The 26,228-nt window shown below is 47.0% G+C and overlaps 1 protein-coding gene and 1 pseudogene across 4 annotated transcripts in view; one reads left to right on the top strand and one right to left on the bottom strand.

Annotated features, from left to right (window-relative positions):
• CGAS (cyclic GMP-AMP synthase) overlaps positions 1-26,228 on the bottom strand; it is a 65,311-nt gene that overhangs the window by 9,328 nt on the left and 29,755 nt on the right. Inside the window, exon 6 of one of the 3 annotated variants that reach the window (XR_014267179.1) lies at positions 18,821-18,989. The gene's annotated coding sequence lies outside the window, so the exon portion shown is untranslated. Of the gene's footprint in view, positions 1-18,386; positions 18,990-21,464; positions 21,932-26,228 lie in introns of those variants that run through there. The other 2 variants (XR_014267180.1, XR_014267181.1) reach the window with 2 other exon arrangements.
• On the top strand, positions 8,929-15,181 carry LOC309666624 (thyrotroph embryonic factor pseudogene; annotated as a pseudogene). The gene has a single exon. The product of its transcript is annotated as a thyrotroph embryonic factor pseudogene (transcript).

Raw genomic sequence — 26,228 nt, 5'->3', positions numbered from 1 at the left:
ATAATGAATGAACAGAGTGAGAACTTCAACAAAGAGACAAAATATAGGGCTTCCCTGGTGGCGCAGTGGTTGAGAATCTGCCTGCCAATGCAGGGGACACGGGTTCGAGCCCTGGTCTGGGAAGATCCCACATGCCGCGGAGCAACTGGGCCCGTGAGCCACAATTACTGAGCCTGCGCATCTGGAGCCTGTGCTCCGCAACAAGAGAGGCCGCGATAATGAGAGGCCCGCGCACCACAACAAAGAGTAGCCCCACTCACTGCAACTAGGGAAAGCCTGTGTGCAGCAACGAAGACTCAATGCAGCCAAAAAAATAAAATAAAATAAATAAATTAATTTAAATAAATAAATAAAAGAGACAAAATATAAAAAAGAACTAATCAGAACTGAAGAATACAGTAACTGAAATGAAAAATACACTAGAGGGATCAACAGTAGATTAGATGATGTAGAAGGACAGACCAGAAATCTGGAATACAGGGTAGTGGAAATCACCCAATTGGAGCAGCAAAAAGAAAAAGTAATCCCCAAAAATGAGGACAATCTAAGGGATTTTGGGGATAACATCAAGCATACTAACATTAACATTAGAGGGATCCCAGAAGGAAAAGAGAGAGAGGGAGGGAAAAAAAGATAGAAAACATATTTGAAGAAATAATGGCTGAAAACTTCCCTAACTTGGTGAAGGAAACAGACCCAAATCCAGGAAGCACAGAGAGTCCCCAACAAGATGAACCCAGAGACCCACACCAAGACACATTTTACAAATTAAAATGTCAAAGGTAAAAGATAAAGGGAGAATCTTAAAGGCAGAGAGAGAAAAACAACTAATTACGTACAAGGGAACCTTCATAAGACTATCAGTTGATTTTTCAGCAGGAACTTTATAGGCCAAAAGGTACAGTCGTGATATACTGAAGTGCTGAAAGAAAAAATCTACAACAAAGAATACCCTACCCTACAAGATTATCATTCAGAATTGAAGGAGAGATAAAACGTTTCCCAGACAAGTGAAAGATAAACGAGTTTATCACCACTAAACCAGTTTTACAAGAAATGTTAAAGGGATTTTTTTTGAGCAGAAAAGTCCATAACTAGAAATAAGAAAATATATGAAAGGAAAAATCTCAGTGGTAAAAGCAAACATAAAGTAAAGGTAGTAAATCAAACACAAAGCTAGTATGAAGGTTAAAAGACAAAAGTCAAATCAATTATATAAGTACAATTAGTAGTTATGGGATACACAAAATTAAAAGATTTAAAATATGATGTTAAAAATTTAAGACAGAGGGGCTTCCCTGGTGGCGCTGTGGTTAAGAATCCGCCTGCCAATGCAGGGGACAGAGGTTCGAGCCCTGGTCCAGGAAGATTCCACATGCCGTGGAGCAGCTAAGCCCATGTGCCACAACCACTGAGCCTGCGCTCTAGAGCCCTCGAGCCACAACTACTGAGCCCGCATGCCACAACTACTGAAGCCTGCGCGCCTAGAGCCTGTGCTCCGCAACAAGAGAAGCCACCACAATGAGAAGCCCGCGCACTGCAATGAAGAGTAGCCCCCACTCACCGCAACTAGAGAAAGCCTGAGCGCGGCAATGAAGACCCAACGCAGCCAAAAATAAATAACTACAATAAATAAATTTAAAAAAAAAATTTAAGACAGGGAGTGAGGGGGTGTAATAAAAATGTAGTGTTCTTAGAATGCATTCAAATTTAACTGATCATAAACTTAAAATAGACTGCTATACACATAGGTTTTTATAAATGTATCTCGTGGTAGCCACAAATCAAAACTGTGTAACAGATACACAAAAAATAAAGAGAAAGGAACCCAAACCTAACACTAAAGAAAATCATCAAACCACAAGAGGATACACCAAGAGATGAAGAAAGGAACAGAGAAGAACTACAAAAACATCCAGAAAATAATTAACATGTTGGCAATAAGTACATACCTATCAAGAATCACTTCAAATGTAAATGGAATAAATGCTCCAATTCAAACACATAGGATGGCTAAATGAATTAAAAAAAAAAAATCCTCTGTATGCAGCCTGCAATAGACTCACTTCAGATCTGAAAACACACAGACTGAAAATGAAGAGATGGAAAAGATATTCCATGCAAATGTAAATGAAAAGAAAGCTTGGGATAGCAATATTCATATCAGACAAAACAGACTTTAAAACAAAGAATGTAACAAAAGACAAATAAGGGCACTACATAATGATAAATGGGTCAACCCAAGCAGAGAATATAATATTTGTAAATGTTTGTGAGCACAAAATAGGAGCACCTAAACACATAAAACAAATATTAACAGACATAAAAGGAGAAACTGCCAGTAATACAATAATAGTAGTGGACTTTAATTCCCCACTTACATCAATAGATAGAGGATTCAGACAGGAACAATAAGGAAACAGTGGCCTTAAATGAAATTTTAAACAAGATTGACTTGATAAATATATACAGAACATTTTATCCCAAAACAGCAGAATACACATTCTTTTCAAATGCACATGAGACATTTTCCAGAATAAATCATATGTTAAGAAACAAGTCTCAATAAATTTAAGAAAGTTGAAATATCAAGCATCTTTTCAACCACCATGCTATGCAACTAAAAATCAAATACAAGAATAAGACTGGGAGGGACTTCCCTGGTGGCGCAGTGTTTAGGACTCCACCTGCCAATGCAGGGGACACGGGTTCGAGCCCTGGTCTGGGGAGATCCCACATGCCGCAGAGCAGCTAAGCCCGTGAGCCACAATTACTGAGCCTGCGCTCTAGAGCCCGCGAGCCACAACTACTGAGCCCGTGTGCCGCAACTACTGAAACCCGCACGCCTAGAGCCTGTGCTCTACAACAAGAGAAGCCACCACAATGAGAAACCTGCGCACCGCAACGAAGAGTAGCCTCCGCTCGCGCCGCAATTAGAGAAAGCCCACGCACAGCAACGAAGACCTGATGCAGCCAAAAATAAATAAATTAAAAAAAAAAAAAAGATCCAGCCTGGACCCCAAGACTGTCAGCAGCAAGAAGACCTCATGCTGTGACCCTCCTATAGGGGAAAGTACTTCCCTGAGTGATACCAAGTGAGGAAAGACACTTAGAAGGCAAAAAAGACACTGGCAGTTTCCACAGAATCAAGTTTGTGAGTTAAAATGTTTGTGGAGATTTACACTGACACCTTGTTAGTAAAACTGTGTTGGCTTCTGCTTGAAGATTTATTGATTCTCTGCCCTTTTAGCTTTTGCTCAAGACCATCTCTCAGAACAGAGGTGCTTATGCAGGACGGTTGCAGGCAAGTTTTTTCAAACCCCTTTGCTATTAATCACCAACCCTAATAAAATCTGGTTTGTTTTTGTTTTACTGACTTAAGAAAAAAAAACATTCAGCATCAGTTTCACACTAGCGGCCACATCTCAGTTCAGACGGGCCGCGCTCACTTGTACGGCAGCCACGTGCAGCGAATGGCCTCTCTTTCTGGACCATAAGGCCTTACATTTGATTTCTCAGAGCTTCTGGAGCAACTCTTAGAATCTGCAAAGGCTACTCCAAACTGTGTTATTCAGTTGTTAAAAACAGTACTATGTATTTTGATGGACTTAAAATGACATGTAGATATTAAAGCTCTATATATTTTCACCTGTAAGCATAACATTTCTTACTTAACACACTGTGGGAAAAATATTTCACCATCCTTTTTTTAACCATTCAGTTTATTAGGGATTTAATAGGGGTAAGTCCTTGCTCTGGACAGAGCTTGCCATCACAATAAGAATACACAGGACAGGAAGGCCCGTGGGAAGAGATTCCAGTGTAAATATGGACATGGACAAAAGAACAAAGAGTGTCACTCATCAGCCCCTTTTACAATTGCAAACAATTGTCTCTACCAACTTGGGTCATAATTTCCTAAAACTGGAAGCAACCAACATGCCCTTCCATAGGCGTATGGATAAACAGACTGTGATGCATCCAGACAAAGGAATGTAAGACAGCGTAAAAAGAAGCCGCAGAAAGATGTGGCGGAATCTTAAGTGAATATTGCTGGGTGAAAGAAGCCAGTGTGGAAAAGCTGTATTGCCTAGGCCAAATATAGGCCATTCTGGAAAATCCAAAACTATATGGATAGTAAAATGATCGGCGGTTGCCAGGGGTTCTGGGAGGGGAGGAACGAAGAAATAGGAGGGGCACAGGGGATTTTTAGGGGGAGGAATGGGTCTTCTTTTACTATAATTCAAAATCCATAACCTTACGTTGTACTGTATACTCTAGGACTAATGTCGTCTGTGAGCACTTTATGCTGTATTCATTCATAATTCATTCATCATTTCCTAAGAAGTGATTATCGAGCACTATACAATGTGTTAGGCACCGTCCTAGCCGAAATATTCTGTATGCATTTGGACTTACTTCATCCTTTACTGGAATTTCTTTCTCCATTCATTGCCTAGCATTTGCCTATTTAACATGCTGAGGTCTTCCCAATCATCAAGTGCTCTGAAAACACATACATAGTGCCTCTCCCCACCAAGAGTTAGTTCATCCTCTTGTCTTACGTGAGCTTCTTCTATACTTGAATATTTCACCATATGGACCATTATTTAGCTACATCTCTTTTATAAGCTCTTAGAGCTGGGGGAGCATTGTTATTAGAATGACTCCGTAAATTACAACCACCAGTAAGTGGAAACCTTGTGAAACATGTGTTTTGTGAGGGCTTATAAAACATATAAAATAAAAATAATGCAGGTTTTTAGTAAGGTTCGGAGACATTTACATGGAAAGAAGAAATATTAACATGTCTTAAAAGCCAAGTGATCAATGTTCGTGGGCTGTAGATTTCTGGGAGGGCCTCAGGAGTTAGGGGATGAGTAGGACCTGGATCCGGGGACACGGGCTTGAGGGCTGTGGACCAGAATGTAGCATCCCAGCCAAATTCTCCGGTTAACAGAGATGGTAACTGTCTTTCTCTTATTTTTTTAAAGTGAGTTAATAGATTATATATTTTAGAGCTGTTTAGAGTCACAGCAAAATTGGGCGGAAAGTACAGTTTTCGCACATACTCCTTGTCTGCATACACGCAGCTTCCCGCATGACAGGCATCCTGCTGCCCGTGGTCCTTCTGTTAGAATCGAGGACACTGCCCTACACTGCAAGGTGTGCTTGTGTTTCCTAGTGGGTAAGCATCTTCTTAGTGTCAGTAAGATTCTGAATGTTTAGGAAAATCAAAACCATAACAATAATATTACTGTGTTAAGGAACATGTGTGACTTTCTTATGTATTTTTAATGTATAAAATAATTTGTTCTATTAGAACTTCAGCTTTATAACTAAAATGCCAGATCGAGCAATTTATTTAGACTTGTGATTTTAACTTGAAATCTTCCTAAGTTGGAACATTTATGTGACCTTTATTAAACTTTACTGTATCTATAAGTTCAATTTATTACATTTATAAGAATTATCTAATACTTAGGTTTTGTTTATTAGGTCAAAATACTTGTAAAGGAAATGGGATGTATTAAATTTGCAAATGCCATATGGACACCTAGGGGGGAAAGCAGGGGTGGGGAGGTGGTAGTGGGATGAATTGGGAGATTGGGATTGACATATATACACTAATACGTATAAAATAGATAACTAATAAGAACCAGCTTATAAAAAGATAAATAAATAAATAAAATTCAAAAATAAATAAATTTGCAAATGCAGTTGAAAGATATAAAATGTGTAAATAGGCCAGACTTAGCATTAATAACAACTCTCCTATAAGTGACAGTTAATAATTGCTCAAAAAAAAAAAAAAAGATTACTGTAATATGGACTTTAAAACTTTGGGATGAACTAGGGTTTTGAATCTGTGACTTTAATAAATTGAACCTTTATTTTAAAAACCTCAATAGGTTTTTTGGAACAGGTGCAATTTCCTCTGAGGCAAAACAAAACAAGCCTTTCATATTTAACACCCTCTTCTTCTAGAGTACAGTGACCCTTCCTTTAATCTTTCAAGCTTCTATAATTGTATCATCAAAATAAGGATTGTTTTTGTTTTTGTTTCATTTATCTCTTTGCTATCATACAGTGAGATTCCAGAGCACAGGGACAATGTCTCATTTATATTCGATTCTGTAGTGTCTGGCATAATGCTTTGGCACACAGGAAGCGCTCAATAAATGCTAAATGCAATACAAAGGTTCTGGACAAAATGGCAGAGTGTGACAAAATGGCTCAAATTTACACTAATTATCAAGATACAAAGCAGTACAAGTGTATCTGAGTTGACTTGACGCATGAGTAGCATTTTGGTCAAATCTCAAAGGTAAAAAATTATATAATAGGTCATCTCTCTTCCCATCCATTCTCGTGTCAGTTAAATTCCACAGGAATTGCTGTGAGTTGTTTAACTTGGGGCATCTTGTCCTTGAGTAACACTGAGGCTTCTGAATTTGTTGCTTGTTTCTGGATCTTGATTTAAACATTGAGTTTGCCTTAGTGAAAAGAACTTGGAAAGAACGAACTTGAGCTCAAGTCCTGATCCTGCCCCAGGCCAAATACAACAGAGCAGCTGTGCAGCCTGGGTCAGTTGCTTACCTCTCTGAGTATCACTTTCCTTGTCAGTAAAAGAAAATGATACCAGTATCTGCCTCATAGCAATTCTGTTTATAAAATGCAGTCATAATGTATACATTCAGGGCAACTATACAAATGAAGCCTCATGCTATATGCTTACAAGAACTGTTTCTCACTTTTGTCTCGACATTGCCTTCTAGGTCCTTCCTACTCAGAGTGTGGCCTGTGGTCATGCAGCACCAGCCTCACCCGGAGCTTGCTGGATGTGCAGAATCGCACTCTCAGCCCCCAGCCCTACCGACCTGCAGGCTGCATGTTGACAAGGTCCCAGATGACTGCACGTTCCAGCTTGAGAAGCACTGTCTACACAGGACTGAAGGGGTGAGTTCCTTTCTTATTGCTGCTGTAATAAATCTCCACAAACCGACTGCTTGAAACAACAAAAGTGTATGATCTTAACAGTTCTGGAGGCGGAAGTCCTAAACTCAAGGTGTGGGCAGGGCTGGTTCCTTCTCAGGCTCCAGGGGAGGTTCATCTCCTTGACTTTCCAGGTCCTGGAGGCGCCTGCATCCTGGGCTTGTGGCCCCTTCCCCCGTCGTCGCTCTGACCACTGCCTCTGGCTTCAACCTTCTTCTCTGACTCTGACTCCCCGGCCTCCCTCTTTCACGAACAGGACCTTTGTGATGACAGTGGGCCACCGTATAACCCAGGATACCCTTCCCACCTCAAGTTCTTAAACTTTAATCACTTCTACAAAAGTCCCTTTTGTCGTGTGTAAAGTAACATATTCACAGGGGGATTAGGACATGGCATCTCCGAGGGGCCATTGTTCTGTCTGTAACAGATTTGTGTGACTAAGCTTTGCTCAATTGATCAGAAATCTATTTCAAAACAGTGGCGACTGAATGACATGCTCGCGTTAGTTCGTTGATTCGATCATTTGTATCCTTAGTGTTTCAGGGCCTAAAGGCTGCCCAACAATCCACGTATGTTCTCTGTCCTCACTCTCTGCCACTCCCGCCCCCCAACTCCTCTCTCTTCCACATGCCCACCCCACATTTCACCTTTACTCTCAAGGGATGACTTGGCCTCCCATTTCACAGAGAAATTACAGTCCACCAGACAGGAGTATCCTCAACTTCTTGACATTGTTTTCTTCATTTATTTATTCAGCAAATATATACTGGGTGTCACACTGTGGGCTAAGTACTGTCCTAGGTTTGCAGGTACAATGGCTCCTGCAAGGAACTGACATTCTAGTTGGAATTTCCTTTGCCGTCCAGAGGTTGAGACTCCACACTCACTGTCGAGGGCCTGGGTTCAATCCCTGGCCAAAAAAAAAAAAAAAGAAAAAAGAGAGAGAGACAGAGAAATAAGGGGAGAAAATAGGGGGGAGGGGGGAGGGAGGAAGAGGAAGGGGAAACAGTAGATAGTGGAAAACGCCGTGCTGTGCTGAGAATAGAGGACAATAGACTAGGCAGCTACTTAAGAGGGAAAGGTCAGGGGAGCTCCTCTGAAGAGGTGCTCTGAAGCTGAGATGTGAACCTGACAAGAACCTGCTACGTGGAAGCACACCAGGCAGAGGAGACCATGGTTGTCATCAGACAGACACACGGACTCGCATGGACTCCCATCCTGTTCTGTTCTCTCTCCTCCGGCTTAAGGGACGACGCCCCCCCTTTGTTCTAGCTGAGCAGTCTCACATGGCAGGCACATCCTTGGGAATCCTTGAAGACTTTCCAAAGGCTCCCTGGGCAAGTGCATTTTCGGGAGTCATTTTCCTGATTTCTTTTTTTTTTTTTTTTGCCTTTTCTATTCATTTATTCATTTCTCAAATGCTTGTTGAGATTCTTCTCTTTTCTAAGGGCTGTGATAAGTGTCATATGTGTTGAGAATATAACACAGAGTAAGACGTGATTCCTACTCTCAAGGGACTAATATTCTGATGGAAGACCCCACACTCTAATTTGTAGTGACTATACTTTATACACTGTAAAATTAAGTATATAAGAAATAACTCTGTGTGGGCTACCCTGGTCGCGCAGTGGTTAAGAATCTGCCTGCCAATGCAGGGGACACGGGTTCGAGCCCTGGTCTGGGAAGATTCCACATGCCACGGAGCAACTAAGCCTGTGAGCCACAACTACTGAGCCTGTGCGTCTGGAGCCTGTGCTCCGCAACGGGAGAGGCCGCGACGAGAGGCCCGCGCACCGCGATGAAGAGTGGCCCCCGCTCGCCACAGCTGGAGAAAGCCCTCGCACAGAAACAAAGACCCAACACAGCCAAAAATAAATAAATAAATTTATAAAAAAAAAAAAGAAAGAAAGAAATAACTCTGTGTAACTCATTCCCCATGTTTTACAATGTTATAGTTTCACTCTGCCTTTTCCTTGGTATAATGTTAGCATAAATACATACCCCAAAACATGCCAGTAAAGTTTAAAGGTATCTCTTTTTACAACAAAAAAGTGACTCCTTTTTCAAAGCCATTCTTTAGATTTTTCTTAAATACCTGCCTTTTCTTAGCCCCAGTATGTTGTAGCAAAAATAGAAATGAGACTTTTCTGATAAACAAGGAAAATAAGAAAACAATAAACAGGCTGGGGAAACAGCATAAACAGTCCTGAAAGAGTTAAACCATCTTGATTATTCTTTAGCTGTAACCACTAACAAACACTTGTAGCTAGACTTGTCCTCCTTCACAAAGCTAACCTCTAACACTCTCTGACTCTGTGTGAATTACATCCTGCACCTGGTGTTTACACCCCCTGCACTCCCTTGTAGCTAATCACCCCTTGTAGCATTCTGCATTTCAGAAAGAAGGTTGCAGGCCAAAACCCAGAGAGGAACTGACCCAATTACGGGGCTGCCTGACACCAGCTGTGACTGTTTTGAAATAATGCGGGTTTAGGGTTAGGGTTAGGATTAGGATCACCACTTTCATCCTGACCACCTATCCCAGACTGAGAGCCCCACCTGCAAGACTTCTCCTGATTCCCCAGGGCACAGTTCTGGAGGCGCTAGCCTGCTGTGTTCCCGCTTTGCCTGGCAAAGAATATAGCTACTCTTTTTCTTTTTCCTCCACAATTCTGCCTCTGTATTTCTATTTGGCATCCGTGCAGAGAGCCAAGATTTTGGCATCAAGTCTAACTTCCTTTTCCCGATCTTAAACTTCCACGTGTGCTCCTTTCTAAGGTTGTCTGTCTGAGACCACACGTCCAAGTTGAGATGTCCTCCCTTCCTGTCTACCTCCCTTTCACAGTTACCCTTTACTCTTTTTATGAAAGGCAGCTCAGCTCTTACCCAACCTAAAGCTTAATGTGTGGCTTTGCCCCCAGTGAGTAAAAACCTCAGCTTGTCAAATAAGGGGTGATTCTAGGTATGGCTGGTGGTGTAGAGCAAGGGAAAGTGGAGATAAACAAAGAATATCTGTAATGATTAGGGTTTTTTTAATGACTTTTTTTTGGATTAAGAAGGCCTTTTTTAATATTTATTTGTTTTATTTTATTATTTTAATTTTATTTTTTGGCTGTGTCAGGTCTTAGTTGCAGCATGTGGGATCTTCGTTGAGGCGTGCGGGATCTTATTTGTTGCCGTGCGTGGGCTCTTCATTGAGGCACGCAGGTTTTCTCTCTCTAGTTGTGGTGCACGAGCTCCAGGGTGCATGGGCTCTGCAGTTGTGGCGTGCGGGCTCCAGAACACGTGAGCTCTGTAGTTTGTGGCCCGTGGGTTCTCTCGTTGAGGCACATGAGCTCAGTACTTGTGGCACGCAGGGGCTTAGTTGCCCCGCGGCATGTGGGATCTTAGTTCCCTGACCAGGGATCGAACCTGAGTCCCCTGCATGGGAAGGAGGATTCTTTACCACTGGACCACCAGGGAAGTCCTTGTGATGATTAGTTTCATGTGTCAACTTGACTGGGTTAGGGGATGCCCAGGTAGCTGGTCAACAGTACCTCTGGGTGTTCATAAGGGTATTTCAGGGAGAGATTAGCATTTGAATGGGTAGACTGAGTAAAGAAGATCACCCTCCCCAGTGTGGGTGGACATCATCCAAATCTTTGAGGGTGAGAATAGGACAAAGAGGGCGAGGGAGGGTGACTTTACTCTGTTCGAGCTGGGACACCCATCCTCTCCTGCCCTTGGACCTCTGTGCTCCTGGTTCTCACCTTCGGACATGGACTGGACCATACCGCCAGCTCTCCTAGGCCTCCAGCTTGCAGGTGGCACACCATAGGACTTAGCCTGCATAATTGCATGGTCCAATACCTCATAATAAATCTCTTTCTATCTATTTATATGTATCCAGTTGGTTGTGTTTCACTGGGGAACTCTGACTAATACAACATCCAAGTGAGAACAAACAGGTTATTTATTCAGAGTGTGCTCTGGCAAGGGACTCGGCCACATCACTTGCATTTGGTAGAGACTGGAAGTCAGGCAGAGGAGGGAAGCTTCGTGGTGGGAAGGGAGGCCTTCAGGTGGCTCTGCTGAGTGGCTACTGGCCTGGGGAAGCTCATGGGGTTGGTTTCTGGAGCGTACACCATCCGTCCTTTATTGTGCTCACTATTGCGCTCTGCAGATATTGCACTTTTTACAAAGAAAGGTTTGTGGCCACGGTGCATTGAGCAAGTGCCATTTTTCCAACACTATTTGCTCACTTCTGGTCTCTGTGTCACATTTTGGTAATTTTTGCAATATTTCAAATGTTTTCATTATGATATTTGTTATGGTGACATGTGACCAGTGATCTTTGATGTTACTGTTGAAATTGTTTTAACATTTTTAACAATAAAGTATTTTTAGATTAAGATATGTACTTTTTTTTAGACATAATGCTATTGCACATTTAAGAGACTACAGTATAATCTAAACATAACTTTTATATGCACTGGGAAACCAAAAAATTTGTGTGACTCGCTTTATTTTTTGCTTTATTGATGTGGTCTGGAACGGAATCCACAGTATCTCCAAGGTGTGCCTGTGTTTGACTCTGGTTGGTCCTGGGTTGAAAGGCAAAACAGAGGAGCAAGAAGAGGCAAGTTGCCGTCACTGACCACTGACAAGTCCTGACTGTTTTGGGCCAATTGTGCAGAGGTTGTGGTTCAGAGACTGTTGTCAAATATGATCTGGCCATTGTCTGTGTATTCAGTATCTCATGAAAAATTCTGATAATTCCGAAGACTGAGCAGTAAATACCATTGCAAGTTGGGTAATTTCTACCTCTTTGCTTTCAACAGAATAGCAGGGGCAATCTAGGTTACTAAATATTTTTGGGTTTTTTTTTTTTTTTTTTGGCCGTGCAGCACGTGGGATCTTAGTTCCCTGACCAGGGATCAAACCCACGTCCCTTGCATTGGAAGCGTGGAGTCTTAACCACTGGACCACCAGGGAAGTCCCTAGATTACTAAACATTTTTATGATGGGTGATTCTATAATATTTTGGCATATATCCAGGAGTTCAGAGAATTAGGTAGAATTGCTATAATAAAACTCCTTTCAGTCCCTCTACTTATTATATGAGCAGGGTGTTTGGTTATTTTTTTTTAATTTGCGTTATAAAAAGAAAAATATGAATAGAACTGATGCTGAAGCTTGTCTTATTTTATTAATACGTAATATTTATCCACAGATACGTGAATTAAATTTTAAAAGCCCTATTCATCTCATTAGGAGATATATTTCAATAATATTTTACTTTTTATGTTTAATAGTTATTATCAAAATTATAAAAGTTATGCTATTTTATCAATTATATACTAAAATAATTATATCTAAATTGAGTATGAATATTTTATTACATTCATATTTTTGTTGCAAGTAAGTATGGTGGGTTGATTAATAGAATATAGTATAAAATTCAGTTATGGAAATTAAAAGGATGTGAATGTGCAAGGAATGAAGGGACATTTTGGAATTGCTAAACTGTTAAAAAAAAAAAAAGGAGGCCCGTGTCGGCAGCTGCGGCGGGTCGCACGGCTCCGTCCCATCTCGGGGTGGGGGGGCGGGCGGGGGAGGCGAGGCGCGCGAGCAGAGCGCTGGGCACGATGTCCGAGGCGGGCGGCGGAAAGAAGCCACCTGTAGAGCCGCAGGCGGGGCCGGGGCCGGGGCGCGCAGCCAGGGAAAGGGGCCTGCCGGGCTCCTTCCCTCTGGTCCTGAAGAAGCTTATGGAGAGCCCCCCGCGCGAGGCGCGCCTAGATAAGGAAAAGGGGAAGGAAAAGCTGGAGGAAGACGAGGCTGCAGCGGCCAGCACCATGGCCGTCTCTGCCTCCCTCATGCCACCCATCTGGGACGAGACCATCCCATACGATGGCGAGTCTTTCCACCTGGAGTACATGGACCTGGGTGAGTTCCTGCTGGAGAATGGCATCCCTGCCAGCCCCACCCACCTGGCCCAGAACCTGCTGCTGCGTGTGGCCGAGCTGGAAGGGAAGGAGTCGGCCAGTTCCTCCACGGCGTCCCCACCATCCTCCTCCACCGCTGTCTTTCAGCCCTCGGAAACCGTGTCTAGCACAGAATCCTCCCTGGAAAAGGAGAGGGGGACGCCCAGTCCCATCGACCCCAACTGCGTGGCGGTGGATGTGAACTTCAATCCCGACCCTGCCGACCTGGTCCTCTCCAGCGTGCCGGGCGGGGAGCTGTTCAACCCTCGGAAGCACAGGTTTGCAGAGGAGGACCTGAAGCCCCAGCCCATGATCGAAAAGGCCAAGAAGGTCTTTGTCCCCGATGAGCAGACGGACGAAAAGTACTGGACGAGACGCAAGAAGAACAACGTGGCGGCCAAGCGGTCCCGGGACGCCCGGTGCCTGAAGGAGAACCAGATCACCATCCGGGCGGCCTTCCTGGAGAAGGAGAACACAGCCCTGCGGATGGAGGTGGCGGAGCTGCGCAAGGAGGTGGGCAAGTGCAAGACCATCGTGTCCAAGTACGAGACCAAGTACGGGCCCTTGTAACCCGTGCCCCTGCCCGGGCGCGCTGCCTCACCTCAGACCTCTGCCTGGGACCCCTGAAACCCACCCCTGCGTGGAGACTTATGACTCGTCGTGGGCGCATGGTGGCGCACCTGCCCCAGGAGCCTTCACGTTCAAGCTTCATTATCACATGGCCAGCACGGCGACTTCCGTGGAGGCCAGCCTCCTCCCTGACGGGATGCGAGAGAATCTACGAGGTGGTGAATCAGCCTTAGTCTCTGTTCTTGGCTGTCTCAGTTGGACCGGAAGGGGACCTCTGGAGCATGGGCTGTTCTTTTCCAGGGTACCCAGGCTTCCCTGACTCTCCCTGCTTCTCCAGCCTGGGCCGTCCAGGCCTCTCTCTGCAGAATGAGTCATGATGGCTGTCGCCCTTACATCTTCTCAGGTAGCAGGGCGCATTTCCAGGCAGGGAGGGTCTGTTGTCCTCCCCAGAAAGTCTTAGAGAAAAACATCCGTTCCCATCTTCCTCAAAGGTAAAAAGACACGCCAGCTCCTCTGTAGTGTCCACGTGGGTGCCAGGCCGCAGCGGCTGGGTGTCTGCACAGCCTGGGACGGGCTTTGCGTCTGGGCCTGCGACAGAAGTGCACCCAACCATTCTTGGCTCCCTCACCCCTTTTCTCTGTGGCTCCGAGGCCTGGAAGGAGGAGGCCCTGGGGAGGGGTTCCCTCTGCGTTCCATCCGCCGTTGGGGAGAGACTCCCAGGGTGGTGGTCTCTGAGCCTTGGTCGCCGTGCATATCTCCTCTTCTCCAGGTCACTTGTGGAGGCCGCCTGAGTCAAATCTGTCCCACCAGACTGGGCCTCTGGGCCTGCTGTTTCTTGTCATCCAGTGACCAAGCTCAGATCTTGGATTTAAAAGAAAGAGCCTCCTCGTCTAGGAAGCTTAACTTCCTGGAGCTGGGATGCACCTTCGGCATGGTGTTCAGAAAACCGGTCTCCACGGCCCCTCACGCTGTAGGCGGGGAGCTGGGGCATGTTTCTCGAGAAGCTCCCGCTCGCTCTTGCTCTGCTTTCCCGTGCGGGCCAGGCCCGAGTCCGCCGTCCCTGAAAAGCAGAAGAGGGCTTCCCAGTTCTGGCTTCAGGATCCACCCCGTGCGAGCGGCATGGAGGGCGTCACCAGGCAGGACACCTGGTCACCTGGTCGCAGCACAACTCTTTTGGAACAGTGGGGGGCTCTGGGGACATTTACGTAGGCTAGAGTCCCCTCGATCTGGGTCCCAGGAGACAGCCACCCATGCAAGCCTGGCTGTGGTGTGGTGCGGAGGGGCCCACCTCCCAGCTGCTCCTTTCTCTTGTGTCCAGCTGGACTCGTCCTTTGGCTCTGCCTGAAAGATTAATTAAGGAGATCCGTGGAAGCGTCTGCTCGCTGCGGTCAGCTGGGGCACCCAGAGATGGGTGTATTTATTTGCTCAGGGCAGGCAGCCTGTGGTAAGGAGGGGTCAGAGGTGATGGGCACACTTTGTCACATTCACCACTGGCTTTATTTAAAGTGGTGGCTCGGAGTCCTGGGCCTTGACCCCTAAAGACTTTTCATAACAGATGTTAAGAGCAGGGGAAGCCATCCACTGGCCCTGGACCACACCCCAGGGGAACGCCACGGCCCTCCAGGGACCTGCACACCCGTCTCTCCAGGGGACTTGACGACAAGGGTCCCTGAGACCAAGGGATGTCAGCGCCCTCCCTGCAGGCCCCTGACTTTTACTTTGTGGTTTTATGAAAACCATGTTCACACTTTTCACTCTATTGTAACCACAACAGGGCAGTTGCATCCGGCAGGTCAGTGTCCTGCCCTGGGCAGCTCGCCCGCCCGGGCACTCTCCCTCTGGTCTGGCCACCCACCAAGAGGGCACTTCTCATTTTGTTATTGGGAGAAGAGCCACCAGCTTAGAAGCTCTTCATTTTCTTTGGCCAGAAGTGTATGGTTTGTGTTTCTTTCAGTTTTTTCCCCTAAGGGATGGACATTTAGTCTCCGGGTGGCGTCCACTTTCCGACCCCAGCGGGTGAGATGACGGCCTGATGTCTCTTCTCTTTGTCCCGCCTTCCGCCTGTGTAGTGCCCTCTCCTTCTACCCCTCCCCCCCCCCCCGCCAGCCAGTGGGTGTCTGGTTCTCTCCTTACTTGGGAAGAGTGTGGTGTTGGCTTCTTTTAGAAGGGCCCCTTTGAGCCAGGAGCCTGGCAGGGACAGGGAGGAGATGATGTCCGTGGAGGTTGACATTTTGGGGAAAAGGGTGCTCAGGTAAGCATGTCTTCTTCCCGGGCTTAAGGATCAAGTCCTTGCAGGAGGAGAGGGTGGTGCCTACTCAGTTTCCATTGTGGAGTTGGGAGTCCCCTTGACTCCCCGCTGGACCCTCTCTGTCTTGGGGCTGACAGCCAAAGACTGAGGCGCCTATGCTCAGATCTTTGACATCCTCTAAAAAGCACTGGAGACTAGAGACGCCAATGTAAATGGCTTTCTGTGGGCTTGCAGTGGGCTGGGAAGCGCCATCCCTACCTAAACACCCTGTCTTCAGCCTCATTGCAACCTCAGAACAGACAAATCATGAATGAATGAGCTAGAATGTTGCAAGAATATGCATATAATAAATGTATATCTAGAGAAATATATATATTCAGAGAGAGAGAGAGAGAGCTTTCACAATGGCCAGCAGCCTTGTGGAGGACCTGGGTCACTCTTACCCTTGGCCAAAGGCAAGGGTTTGCCTGTCTGGGTCCTGAGGTTGCGGAAGGCACGTAGTCGTGAACCTTGACTCAGTAAGCATCACTCTGGTGAGGGGACCTGCTGTGGCCCTGGCAGGCAGCTCCTGCTTGAGGTGGGGTGGCAGGCATGGGGGCCGGCAGAAAAGGGCCCCTTCATGCTGTGCAGCTCTCCATCCAGGGCCCTGGGAGCAAAGGGCTGAAAGCCCCTGGTTTTCATGGCAAAGTCCCCCCGCCCAGAGCTCCTTTAACATCTGTTAATTAAGTGCAATAAATTTTTCTAGAAAATGGCAAAGATGACTTCCAGGTGGATATAGCTGTTTTACACTGTTGGGGATGCCAGAACACCACTTGGTTTTATTTTTCTAAGTGCATGTGACGCGACAGAATGTGTGGGGCTCTGCGTCCTCCCCTGGGAGCTGGCATTCCAGCAGGCCTCTCTCTCCTTTACCTTTGCTGGGGAAGGAGGCAAGGTGCAAACCCTTCTTCCCAGCCGGTGAGGGCAGAGGCAGAGTGTAGCCCACTGGCCTTATGTGCGTGTGTGCGTGCGAGTGTGCCGCTGCCGGTGGGCCGGAGTGATGTGGCGGGAGGGAAGCGGGGAATGTATCCTTTTCAAACGAAATTATATATTTTGAGACGAAAAAAAAAAAAGAAGAGAGAGAGCTTGTTTATCTTCTCAACGTGCAATGGTGGATACCAAATTGCTAGAGTATTTTGATTCCATGGACTATTTAAAAGGCACAGTATTTTTTAATATGCTATAACTTACATCCTTTGCAACTGTTTATATGTAAAAAGAAAATGTTTGGATGTCAAATTTAAAACGTGTGAATTGTACATATTTTTTCAAACATGACTACCGATGAGCTAAAACATTGGTTTACAAGCTTAAGCACGCACCAGAATCCCTGGAAGGTGGTTAAAACGCAGGTCGCCTGTCTCCTCCGCGGACATTTCTCACTCACTGGGTCCGGAGTGGAGCTGGGGAATTTGCATTTTTCATCAGTTCCCAGGTGGTGCGAACGCTGCTGGCCCACACCCTGAGGACCGCAGTCCTGCTCTAGAATTACTAGCCTACCTGCAGTTGACTAACCTGGAAACACGGGTATCCCCCTGCTCCTCCTCCTTCTCCCACAGCCTCCAAAACAATCACCGCCTAGTCTTTCCCATTTACTCCACCTGCAGATCGGAAGCCAGTGCAACCCCTCCGCATTCCCGGCCCTGGTCCAGCGCAGCCCCGCCCTCACCCGGATCCCCGCCGCAGCCCCGCCCTCACCGGATCCCCGCCGCAGCCCCGCCTTCACCTGCATCCCCGCCGCAGCCCCGCCCCCACCCGGATCCCCGCCGCAGCCCCGCCCCCACCCGGATCCCCGCCGCAGCCCCGCCCCCACCCGGAACCCCAACGCAGCCCCGCCCTCACCCGGAACCCCGCCGCAGCCCCGCCCTCACCGGATCCGCCACAGCCCCGCCCTCACCTGGATCCGCCGCAGCCCCGCCCTCACCCGGAACCCCGCCGCAGCCCCGCCCTCACCCGGATCCTCCGCAGCCCCGCCCTCACCCGGATCCGCCACAGCCCCGCCCTCACCCGGATCCTCCGCAGCCCCGCCCTCACCTGGATCCGCCGCAGCCCCGCCCTCACCGGATCCCCGCCACAGCCCCGCCCTCACCTGGATCCCCGCCGCAGCCCCGCTCTCACCCGGATCCGCCACAGCCCCGCCCTCACCTGGATCCTCCGCAGCCCCGCCCTCACCTGGATCCGCCACAGCCCCGCCCTCACCCGGATCCTCCGCAGCCCCGCCCCCACCTGGATCCGCCGCAGCCCCGCCCTCACCCGGATCCTCCGCAGCCCCGCCCTCACCCGGATCCCCGCCCCAGCCCCGCCCTCACCTGGATCCGCCACAGCCCCGCCCTCACCCGGATCCTCCGCAGCCCCGCCCTCACCTGGATCCCCGCCGCAGCCCCGCCCTCACCGGATCCGCCGCAGCCCCGCTCTCACCTGGATCCGTCGCAGCCCCGCCCTCACCCGGATCCGCCGCAGCCCCGCCCTCACCGGATCCGCCGCAGCCCCGCCCTCACCGGATCCGCCACAGCCCCGCCCTCACCTGGATCTCCCCCGCAGCCCCCTCCCGCCATCTCTCCGCAGCGCAGCCAGAAAGACCTTTCCGAAGCCCAGCCACAATCAGTCACACGCTCGCTCAGCACCTTCCCTAACCCTCCGTTACCCTGAGATGCAAGATCAAATATCCTCCTGTCTCTTGGTCTCGGCTCATTTTTAGAGCTTCATCTTACATCTCCAATCCTCACCACAACTGTAAACTTCGAGTCTACTGGAGTATTTCTTGTTCCTTTAATGTGCTCTGCTCTTTCTCACCTCTGGGATGCAATTTAAACTCTCTGGAAAACTCCTCCGCTCCCCCAACCTTTGTTCACTGTGCTGAGTCCTAATCACCTCCAGATTGGTTGTTCAAGTCACTTCATCCAGAGCTCATCCTGGATTCTTTACAACCAGCTCGAATCCCGCCAAATGTGCTCTCATGACCCCACTGCTGGCTTCAAGTATCACGCATCACATTTGATGGTACTTGCCTGTTTGCTTGCCTGTCTCTCTCCCTCTAGATTTCAGTTCTCTGGAATCTCTTCTCTTCTTTACCATTGTATCTCTAGTTACCGTGCCTGGAGCACAGTAGATATGTAGCAGATGTTTGTTGAATGAATTCATGTTCCTCCCGTTCGTTCACATCACACCAAGAGCTGAAATGGAAAGCAAAGAGAGTGTAGTCTATGGTCCCAGCGGCTAGCAATAACACAGGAGACTGGGGCAGGGAGACAAACACAGAGAAAGAAAAGACGGTATGGTTTGCTGTGAGAGTGAGTGACACACAGTGTAAGTGCAACAGAAGTTTCGAGAGGCGGGAGATTGTGCTTGATGGATTGTTTGGAGGAAACTAGATGAAGACCTTGAGTCTTCACATTTTCTTTTCATGACTTTTATAGTTGAGGACAAAGGGCGTTTTGTGAGCCTTTGGGCAAAGCAGTGAACTATTTATTTAGCATCGATCTTTTCCAAGACTGGGAGCTAGCACATGAAGAGAGGCTGAGCAGCCTGCCCTACGAACTTAGTGCAGTGACTTCAAAGCTTGTAATCGCTATTGATTATTATTATTTTTGTATCAGTTCATATCTGGTCGCAGGGAATGTAGACAGATACAGAATTTCAGTTTTTGGAAACTGCATGAAGTTTCATTGCAGCAAGGAGGTGACAAATGGTTCCTCCAAAAGCTAGTTTAGTAAATCACTCTAGTTGAAAAAGACATAATATTAGTGTTTTCTTTCAAAGATATTTAAAGGCACACATTTTCATTCAATTCAAGCCTTCTATACTATACAGAGCGAAACTACTCAAAGATTCTGAGAATCATGCATTCTTACATCTACGATAAAGGCAGTTTTAAACAGCCTTTTTAGGGCTTCCCTGGTGGCGCCGTGGTGAAGAATCCGCCTGCCAATGGAGGGGACACGGGTTCGAGCCCTGGTCCGGGAAGATCCCACATGCTGCAGAGCAACTAAGCCCGTCCACAACTACTGAGCCTGCGCTCTAGAGCCCACGCGCCACAACTACTGAAGCCCGCACGCCGAGAGCCCGTGCTCCGCAACAAGAGAAGCCACTGCAGTGAGAAGCCCGTGCACTGCAACGGAGAGTAGCCCCTGCTCACTGCAACTAGAGAAAGCCCACATGCAGCAACGAAGATCCAACTCAGCCAAAAATTAATAAATAAATAATTTTTTTTAAAAAAGCCTTTTTAACAAACATTAAATTTTAACAAACATTAAACATTTTAACAAACATTCTAAATGTTGACCTGGCATTTTTATTTGAAAGTTCAAAATTCCTGAAAGTAGTGGTTATTAAAATACTATATAGCAAAGATAAGTGTCTCATGTGTGAGAAGCAATTTTGGTTCTGCTCTCACTGGTCCGTATGACTGTCAGGCAATAGAATTGCTCCTGCCCATGTGTTTGTGTAACAGGGAAGAGCCAATTTTGACTCCACATCAGATCTGTTTCTTTGACTTTCACCTTTGCTTTTCATTGCTTTTGTTATTATAGTCGTACATAATGGCCTGCCTCAGGGAACCCTGCCCCTCTGCGTGAATGTTAAACTAAAGCGCCTTTGTTCACTTCACACGGAGACAATCTGACCCTGCCCACCTGTGAATGGCTGCAGAAAAGAAGAAATTAACACATCCCCTCCCCGACGCTGGCCAAGCCCGGCAAAACTAATGGCCTTTTTACTTTACTTCCTCGCCTCCTCCCCCTCTCTGTTCTATAAAAGAAACTGGCATCCAGACCCCGGTAAGATGGTTTCTTGGGGACCCTAGTCCACCATCTTCTCGGTCTGCCGGCTTTCGGAATAAAGTCGCTATTCCTTGCGTCAACACCTCGTCTCCCGATTTATTGGGCAGTCTTGTGGGGAGCAGAGCGAGCTTGGACTCAGTAACATTTGCATAACTTACTTAAAAATAAGTATTATGCACGTTTAACATATACTGCTGCAGTTGCCCTGATTATTTCTGTAAAGAAAGTATCCAGGAAAAAATTAAGGCTCCAAATAAAATCTTTCAGGGAGAAAAGTGAATTGCTAAGAACAGGGCAGGAACAGCTGAGAGTGTGACTTGGAGACACAGGAGCAGGGACGCTTGCAGACTAAGAAGCTCTTCTGGAGAAATGATCTGAGGCAGCATAGTAAGGAGGTGTATGTATGAATGTTCGTGGAAGGCTGTTCTGAACATAAAGGGCAACAGAACACAGGGGTGGGTTTTGTGGAGTGGGCGAGGGAGGCAAAGCCTGCAGTCAAGAGGATGGGCTTGGGCAGAGCAGTGCATGAGCCTCGTGTAGGAGGCTGGAGGGCCAGAAACGCACACACATGCCACACGAGTCAGGTCTGTGTGAAGCTGGGAAGGCCGAGAAAAGGCAGCAGATAGGCATGCAGCAAACAAGGGCAGAACTGTCGGAGCGGGTGATGTGTGGCTGGAGAGGAAGGGGCAGAGGCGAACGGTGAGGATGAGGGAGGGAACACGTCACGATACTGACCATGCATGAAAGTGAAGCGTGCACAGTGATTTCGTAAGATCGATGCTGTATGTTCTTTAGAGAAAGTAGCTATAGGGGTTCCAGAAGGCTGATCAACTCATTTTTCATGCTGAAGAAAACCCACAAAGTTCACAAATGAGAAACATGAGCATTAGTTTTTAATGCCACTGATAGGTTGGATGAGATTGGGGGCGTTATTAAACACCCACACCAAACCATATCAAAGGGAAAGAGGATTTCATACCGATGAATAGGGAAAGTATGGTTCCATATACCACACAATAATTTTGGAGTATGTAAAATTTATTAATTGGACTGACCCTGTTAAAATGATAATTATTGTGCATATCTGTGCAGCACACATCTAGGTTTATAAAATACAGCATAAGAGTATTAAATTTGCTGAGTGCATTCTACTAATAACGAATAATGTAAATTAGCACTCTTCACAGCCTCGACTCAAGGATCATATACAGATATGAGTGAATAAGCAGAGAAGTAAATATTAGCTTCTCCCACCAATTTATTTGTTTCTGAGGCTTAAAATATTGAATACGTTTTCATTTTTCTACTATGCTTTATAAGGAAGTTAGTTTCAGAGCCTAAGGGATTGAAAAAAAAAAATTGACTTAGAACTATTTTTTCCTGGGAAACATATGTTGTAATTTACAAAAGGAATATTTGTTGTTGTTTTTTTTTTTTTTACAATGTTGCAAAAGCTTGCATTCAGCTGGTAGTGCTTAGCTGTCATTTTGGGGCTTCATAGCATGCTGATAATTTTGGCAAAATTCGTGGGAACTGTCCAAATGAGACAGGCTTTACTGAGAGCATCATGAATTCTTGAAGCACTTGTTGGGAGGGAGTTAAATGTTTTAAATCCCTTCTGTTAGCTCTTCTCACAGCAGACCCAGATGCTGAGGTGAACTCCTGGTTAATGACCTTCTTCAAGGTCACCGAATAAATCAGTTTCAGCCCTGGGGCTGGACTTCTAACCTCAGAGTCCTTATATATAGCCTGTCTCCTGAGCTGAGTTGCCATTAATAGACTCGTTAGATACTTTGGGTTTTCAAATGTGGTTTAAAAATTCCATGTGATTAAACCACAAGAAAAGATAACGCATGTGCACTTTACACACTTTGCAACATTGTTTAGTGCTAAGTAAAAATCTAGACGCCCTCGTATCCAGACAAATCCAGCTTTAGAAATGCTTTGTTTTGGCCAACAATCTGTTGAAAACTTTGGTTTTCAACTTTTGGTTTTCTAATTTTATCAACATTGAAAAATTAGAAGTTTCGTGTAGCTGGCTTTCTGGTTTCTTTTTTAAATTTTAAAGATCTGATCTAATGCATAGTATGGTGAATATAGACAACAATATTGTACTATAATCATCAAACTTGCCATTCCCAGTTTTTCACTCTCCTAATTGTACTGTACATCTGCATCCATCAATCTGTATTTTTTAGGACTGGTTCCTATAAAGTGGAATTTGGGGAACACAATCCGTGCGCATTTTTAGGTGTTGGCTGCAGTTCCCACTATCTGTGTCTCTTCATCAAGTTTGCGCCTTGTTTGGGAAAGCAGGGGCTCCCCGAGAGCCCGGAGCTCCACCTGAGGCAGGGAGATGGCCGAGTGGGCAGTGGAGGCCGTCAGGGTGCCTAAGAGTGACCCGCGGAGCAGGGAGGGCCACCCCAGTCCCCTGGCCCAGGTTTCCCGCCCCACCCCCCGCCCCGTTCCCCGGAGCTCATCTCAGCCCGGCCCGTCCGGTGACACGCCCAGCCCTGGGGGCGGCACCGCCCCTGAGCACCCCGCGGGCTGGTGACCCCTGGCTCGGCCCTGCGCCAGCCCCCCGCCCTGGCACCCCTCACATCCAGCTTCTGCGTGGGGTGGGGTTCGGCTTCCCGCCCAAGACGCCAGGTGAGGAGGAGAAGGGGGGCGCCCTCACCTCGCTCAAGGTAAGGGCAGAGGGCGCTCTATCTGTGGCTGCGGGTCAGCGACCTCTCTCTCCTCGGCCAAGAGACGGGTCCGCACGCACAGAACACAGACCTTCACGGGGAGGACACTCAGGGCTCCCCTGAGGGTAAGAGGGGGACGCGCCTGGTGGAACCGGGGTGGAGAGCAGTGAGGACCACGGGGCAGGGTCCGCACGGCGCGGGCAGTGCCGTCACGGTTACGGGCTCAGGCTCGGTGTTGCTTTGTACGAAGGGGCCCTGATTCTTCCCAGTGTCGTTTCCATTAAAGACTTAACATCTTCTCCAGAAACTGACTTTCAATATCGACCCGCGAGAAGACACTGCCCCCCGCCCCCGGTGGCTGCGAGACCCTGAGATGCAGTCTCGGGGCAAGTGCACAGGGGAGCTGGGAGGTGCCCCAGGGAGCTCAGCGCAGCTCACTGTGGCTGCTTGGAAGGAGGGAGCCCCTTTCCCGGGCGCCCCGGCCTGTGGTCCGAGGAGGAGACGGCACTGTGCACGGAGCTCCAGGGTCAGCCCTGCACACTCGGAACCTTATCGTCCTCAGGCACAGGTTCATGTCCAGCTCCAGGGATGCTCGGGTCTGATGGCGTGAGCCCCAGTGCTGTTCCCCACCGCCGGCCAAGGGACACCCCGGCCAGTGGGAGTGTGAAAAAGCCTTCCTGGAGAATCATCTGAGTCTGAGGGAGCTGGGCCCTCAGCAGAGGGAACAGAGTGGGCAGAGGCAGGGAGCCCAGGGCAGCAGAGGGCTTGCAGGGAGGTCATATCAGCGGGTACAGCTAAGGATGATCCAGTCCTTACCTAGGTCTCTTTTCCAGACATGAATCGTCTCACTGAATCTCTTAACAACTCCAGGAAGAAGGTAGAAACACTGTCCCTGTTGACGGACGAGGAAATGGAGCTGAAAGAAACTGCCCCCTTTTCTGCCCCACAGACTGGCCAAGGCAGGATATGAACCCAGTGTTCAGTAGACGCCTGCAGGGCCCACCTGACAAGCAGGCTAGGACCAGATGCCGCAGAGGGACCTCTCAGCTCTGAGGATACAGGAACCTTTATTCCTGGAGCTCATAGAGAAACCATCTTCTGCCCAGATATCGGGTGATCCTGGGCCTGGGAGGGCCCCCAGTGGCCAGGGAAGGCCACTCCTGGCCAAGGAGTCCAGCCCCAGGCGTAGGTGGTGACACTGCCCCAGAGCTCAGTGAGTTCTCGAGGCCTGGGGATCCGATCTCTGGAAGAATCCAGGGGCGAGCAGTGTGGAAGGAGCACAGGGTCCAAAGGCAGAGAGACTGCAGTCTGGTCCCTGCTCAGCCTCTTCTTAGCTGGGTGAGCCCAGCAAGGCTGTGAGCCTAAGTGGCCCCATCTCTAAAATGGAGAAAACAACTGGAGCTGCTTAATGGGTTTTGGGAGAATTACTGGAGAAATGCCTTGTGTAATTCTCGTCTGGTGCCAGGGGTACCTTAAGAGCCAGATGCAAAGCAGTCATGTTGGTGACCCTTTATCCAATGTATCTGTTTTAATTTTCGTTGACTTGATGTCATGTTTAAGACACTGATGCCAAATCCAAAGTCGTGAAGATTTGCTCCTATGTCGTCTTCTATAAGTTTATAGTTTTAGCTCCTAAATTTAGGTCTTTGATCCATTTTGGATGAGTTTATTTATTTGGCCGTGCTGGGTCTTAGTTGCGGCACTCAGGATCTTTGTTGCTGCGTGTGGGATTTTTAGTCACGGCATGTGGGATCTAGTTCCCTGACCAGGGATCCAACCCAGTCCCCCTGCAATGAGAGCGCAGAGTCTTAGCCACGAGTTTTAAAATTTTATGTCAGGCAAGTTTCCACCGTCAATCAGACACATAATTTTATGTGTCTGTAAGAAGGGGCATCGCCCATTCAGTGCGTTACCTTTAGTTGTTATTTGTAAGGAGTTTTCATTAGATTCCAAAGGATTGAAGAATAAAAGGAAATTAAATAATTCTTAAAGAAATCCTCTAAGGATATAAAACATGTTCTGAGGAAGATTAACTAGGGACTGTGTGATTATCACAAATAGCCACGCACTGCCCTCTGATGGTCACATGAGAAATGGCAGGAGTGCTCAGGGTTCCCTGCTTCTGTGGCAAAAGAAGCCACATCTAAACTCAGACATCTTCACAGGATTGCAGGTAGATAAAACCAAATCTGTAAAAAAGAAAGCTGGAGTAGCAATTCTCATATCAGACAAAATAGACTTTAAAATAAAGACTATTACAAGAGACAAAGAAGGACACTACATAATGATCAAGGGATGAATCCAAGAAGATATAACAATTGTATATATTTATGCACCCAACATAGGAGCACCTCAATGCATAAGGCAAATGCTAACAGCCATAAAGGGGGAAATCAACAGTAATACAATCATAGTAGGGGACTTTAACATCCCACTTTCACTAATGGACAGATCATCCAAAATGAAAATAGATAAGGAAACACAAGCTTTAAATGATACATTAAACAAGATGGACTTAATTGATATTTATAGGACATTGCATCCAAAAACAACAGAATACACTTTCTTCTCAAGTGCTCATGGAACATTCTCCAGGATAGATCATATCTTGGGTCACAAATCAAGCCTTGGTAAATTTAAGAAAACTGAAATTGTATCGAGTATCTTTTCCGACCACAATGCTATGAGACTAGATATCAATTACAGGAAAAAATCTGGAAAAATACAAACACATGGAGGCTAAACAATACATTACTTAATAACCAAGAGATGACTGAAATAATCAAAGAGGAAACCAAAAAATACCTAGAAACAAATGACAATGAAAACACGATGGTCCAAAACCTATGGGATGCAGCAAAAGCAGTTCTAAGAGGGAAGCTTATAGCAATACAATCCTACCTCATGAAACAAGAAACATCTCAAATAAACAACCTAACCTTACACC

This window comes from Balaenoptera physalus, assembly GCF_965194825.1.
Source record: "Balaenoptera physalus genome assembly, chromosome: 9".
In the NCBI taxonomy this organism is placed as follows: domain Eukaryota; kingdom Metazoa; phylum Chordata; class Mammalia; order Artiodactyla; family Balaenopteridae; genus Balaenoptera; species Balaenoptera physalus.
This window is presented reverse-complemented; position numbering and strand designations above follow the sequence as displayed.